Here is a 4,820-nt window from a genome sequence, read left to right as displayed (position 1 = left end):
AACAGTCAGACTCCAAACTCCACTATGGTGAAGACCAAAGAGCTGTTGAAGGACACCAGAAACAAGATTGTAGACCTGCACCAGGCGGGGAAGAGTGAATCTGCAATAGGCAAACAGGTTGGTGTGAAGAAATCTACTGTGGGAGCAACAATCAGAAAATGGAAGACCTACAAGACCACTGCTAATCTCCCTCGATCAGGGGCTACACACAAGATCTCAGCCCGTGGGGTCAAAATGATCACAAGAACGGTGAGCAGAAATCCCAGAACCACATGGGGGGACCTAGTGAATGACCTGCAGAAAGCTGGGACCAACGTTACAAAGGCTACTGTCAGTAACACACTACACCACCAGGGACTCAGATCTTGCAGTGCCAGACGTGTCCCCCTGCTTAAGCCAGTACATATCCGGGCGCGTCTGAAGTTTGCCAGAGAGCATTTGGATGTTCCGGAAGAGGATTGGGAGAATGTCATATGGTCAGATGAAACCAAAGTAGAACTGTTTGGTACAAACACAACTTGTCGTGTTTGGAGGAGAGTGAATGCTGAGTTGCATCCAAAGAACACCATACCAACTGTGAAGCATGGAGGTGGCAACATCGTGCTTTGGGGCTGTTTCTCTGCAAAGGGACCAGGACGACTGGTCCGTGTACATGAAAGAATGAATGGGGCCATGTACTGTGAGATTTTGAGTGCAAACCTCCTCCCATCAGCAAGGGCATTGAAGATGAAACGTGGCTGGGTCTTTCAGCATGACAATGATCCCAAGCACACTGCCAGGGCAACAAAGGAGTGGCTTCCTAAGAAGCATTTCAAGGTCCTGTAGTGGCCCAGCCAGTCTCCAGATCTCAACCCCATAGAAAACATTTGGAGGGAGTATATATAGCATCACTGTGAACAACAAACTGCACGGACAGAAACGTACAAACTAACTTAAAGAAGACGCTGTAAACGAGGCTTCCAGGAGGAACAGAGAAAAACGGCTTCTTGTGCTGTGTATCAAACTGTAGCGGTTTTAGAGCAGTAGAGTTTAACCCACAGCACCAGAGCCGTTCTCCACAGACACTGCTACAGCCCCAACAGAGTACACCAACACAAACACCAATAAACCTACAGTAAATAGTAGCTAAAAGATAACTCTCAGACAATCAAACTCTTTTATTTTAAATAAATTAATAAAATAAACAAATTCTTTGAGATTTATTGCATTTCTTTCAACTTAAAAAGGAAATTAAAGACTTTTTTACATTTTGTTTTATGCAGACACAGAGCTTTTTTCCATTGCTGTACTAATCAAGAACTTAGAATTTTAAAAAATGCATATTGAGAGTTGTATTGTATTGAATACCACACACAAACACGCGCACACACACACGCAAAGTGAATGCCCAGTAGCTCGCGGAAGATGCAATACCTCACAAAGGACTGAACTAAAAGCCCAGGCTTTATACTAAACTAGCTAGGCAAACAAATGACAAGAACAGGTGAAATAGATTATTATTCAGTGGAAGCTGAACGGTGATTGGTGAAGGGTGGACGGTCATGAGTCAGGTGATCTCCCAGAGGATTCCGTGGAGGTGTCAGGGTTGGAGGGTGTCGTCACACACACGCACACGCACACACACACACACACACACACACACACACACACACACACACACTATTGCTCCACTCAGCAATGATCATTTCAAACAGTTGAAAAACTTTGCCAAGCCAGTTTGTGTTTAATGTGAGACCATATACTCTCTATTGGGTTTAAACCCTGAAGTGTATATACCTTTACAAGAAGGAAAATATTCTTATGATGACTGTAAATGTCATAGATTTTATCCAAGGTCATTTTGGTCTGTGCATTTGCAAATTTAAGAGTAACTGGAGTTTTCAAATTCTGTAAAATAAGTAAAAAAAAAAGTGCGTGTCTGTATAGATAGATAGATAGAGATGAGTAACTGCACCGATGTATACAGCATGTGAAAAAACATCCTTGGTCAAATTATATGAATATGATTTTCTAAGTCAAAATGATTTCTAGACGGAACACACTTAATATGCACATTTTAGTGCACGATTTCTGTTTTTCACTTAGCAAATCAACAAACCACAAATAACACATGCAGGAAATAATATTCATAAATATTTATCAAAGAGCACATTTCAAAAAGTACCAAAACAGACATCTATGAAGGTCTCACTCACACTTTATCCTGCACACATTCTTAAAAATAAAGGTGCCAAAGAATTCTTTAATAGAGCAGTTTTGTTAGTAGGTGTGAAGAACCTTACAGCCTCCTCATGTTTCTACTCCAGGTATTTTTTAGAGCTGTATAGTCAAGTCAAGAACTGTTTAAGAGCCTTCATTTGTAAGACTGCAGATAGTTTAGTCCTTCAGTAAGTGCTGTGAGCTAGCTAGCCAAGCAAATCTGTTAGTGATGCACCAAAATAAAAGTTTTTGGCTAAATCTGAAAAAAAAAAAAGCCAGCACATTTTTTGTATCTCCAGCCATGCTTCAGTAAAAGCCTGTTCACTCGTGTCTCTCTGGCTTTTGTCTAATCATCAGGTCCTACCAAGATATGACACCTCGCTAGTCTCTGAGCCAGGACTTTCTCCTGTCTCACTGACTACAGCCTGGGCAGGCATGGCATCATCATAGTCCTCCAGCACCTCCAGCTCAGCCTTATAACTTACATCATCTGCAAAGAAATAATGTTGCTTATTGTTGCCACCACAACAAAACCTTGTATCTCTGAAATGGAGACTTTGTAGAAGAAGGAAGAACATACTGAATGTTACAGTTTTTCTCAGTAATTATAGCTCGATAGGCCTCATTAACGAATATCTTGAGAACCAATTTGTTCTTGAGAAAGGTCTTAGAAAAAGAATTCTGTCAAATTCATTACGTGTTCTTAAACCACAGAACTGTTTGTATTTTGGGCTCTTGAGTGTGTGTACATTCTGTTCTTACCTAAGAACAAATTTCAAATAAGAAAACACTGGTGAATGTCAGAATCTTTGTAAAAACGGTGTAAGTGGCTTTTAAGTAAAAATTCTTCTTAAGAATGGTCAGTGAATGAGGCCCATTGTTTTCAAAACATTGTGTGAAATATCCACTTCGCTTGTATTCACTTGCATAGTTTCTATAGTGTACAGCATTATATACATTTTGTTCTTGTGTTTATAATGATTTCAGATATTTCAGCGCTTTATAGCAAATACTACAGTTATTCATATTATCTCAGTTGGTAATGTGATGCATTGTGAAGACCTTTGTGCTCAAAGCTCATCTATTGAATTTCATAACTCTCACTGTGGTCACTGTGTAAATCTTTACATGCAAAATAGTACAGCCAATAGGCAAAACTGTCAAATACAAAGAAAATAGTGACAGAGCGAAAGCTGTGATATCATTACAAATACAACAAGGCACAGTGGAGAGTGAGAGAAATATGCTGTTGTGCTGCTTAGACTGACTGATGTGGTGATGTACTTACATATTCGATCATTTGGGGAATGTATCAAGAAAAGTTTCAAAGCACTTGAGAAAAATATAAGTTATTCTCATCTTAACCCTCTTGGGTCTGAGGGCATTTTCTCAATTTTTGCATATCTTCTTAAATTTGGCTGTAAAGGCACTTGCCTACAACATGATACCCATATGTTTTATATCAAAATGCTCTTTGTCATTGCTTTTCAGAACTGCAGCACCTTCAGCAACTGTAAATTCTTTACACTATTTCATATGCGTCTCTAATGTTGACTGAATTAATAGTTTCCGAAATGATGGGTCAGTTCTCAGTGATTTACTGAGTGTCAGTTGGTCAGTTTCACACAAAATATAAACGGACACAAATCCACTACTTATACACAGTGAGGCAGATGATGTGTATCTCAACCCCTTTTCACACACTATATAGATACTTGCAGTCATTTGTAAAAATTTGGGCAACCTGGTCAAATGATACGTTTTGTTGATTGATTTTTTTTTAATGTAAAAATAAGCCACAAAGAGATCTTTATGGATCTGCGGGGCTGTATTTCTAAGAGTGTACATTATGTGAACATTTCCTGATGAATGAACCAATAATTTTTTTTTTCTATAAAGTTACTGCTTCAAAGAAACTAAAGTGACAGAAATTTCATTATACCGTGTAAGTTAGCAGGTCTGGGGGGCAGGAGTGGTGCAGCAGGGCTTCTTGTGGTCTGTCACTACGTTCCTCAACATCATCATATTGAGTCCTAGAAGAGCCTCCGCTTGAACTCTTTTCCTCATCTTCATCTTCAACTTTTCACCAGAAGTAAACAGCAAAGCACAGCATGTAAAGCAATGTTAAGTTACTGTTTGATGCTTCTAGAAATGCACAAGTACCTGAAGAAATGCTTGCTGCTTTAGTGGAACTGAGTTCTTACCTTGGCTTTCAGACTCGATTCCATTGGATTCCTGATGAGATCAATATCCTCATAGTCATCTATTTCAAACACAGACGACTTTCTGTCATACAAATCTAAATTTGAAAAGAAAAATGCATTGCATATATTGGGAAAGCTTATTGATTAATAGCATAAATTAAAAACGAGACAAGCTAAAAATAAATGGGCTTTAATGCTTGAATTTACTGTATTAAAGAGAAATTATACCTTTTTTCAAAAATGCTGCATATTTGAAACCTAGAGATTTAAACTGTCATTGAGTGTGGTTTAATGTGATATGGTTCACTGTATAGAACCTTGCTGACTCCAATTTCTTTATAGTGGTGGTGATATGACACAAACATAGCCATTTTATTGCCTTTATTGTCTAATGTGACCATTGAATATTCATGCCCT

At 38.7% G+C, this 4,820-nt stretch overlaps 1 long non-coding RNA gene across 1 annotated transcript; it reads right to left on the bottom strand.

Annotated features, from left to right (window-relative positions):
* Positions 1–2,228: 2,228 nt before the first annotated feature.
* LOC119262654 lies at positions 2,229–4,488 on the bottom strand. The gene is made up of 3 exons (XR_005129794.1): positions 4,404–4,488; positions 4,142–4,278; positions 2,229–2,689 (listed from the first exon to the last, which is right to left on the bottom strand). It is a non-coding gene; the product is annotated as an uncharacterized LOC119262654 (long non-coding RNA).
* Between the last annotated feature and the right edge of the window lie 332 nt (positions 4,489–4,820).

Source organism: Pygocentrus nattereri, chromosome 28 (assembly GCF_015220715.1).
Source record: "Pygocentrus nattereri isolate fPygNat1 chromosome 28, fPygNat1.pri, whole genome shotgun sequence".
In the NCBI taxonomy this organism is placed as follows: Eukaryota; Metazoa; Chordata; class Actinopteri; order Characiformes; family Serrasalmidae; genus Pygocentrus; species Pygocentrus nattereri.
Note: the sequence above shows the minus strand (reverse complement) of the source record. Positions and strands in the feature narration are given on the sequence as shown.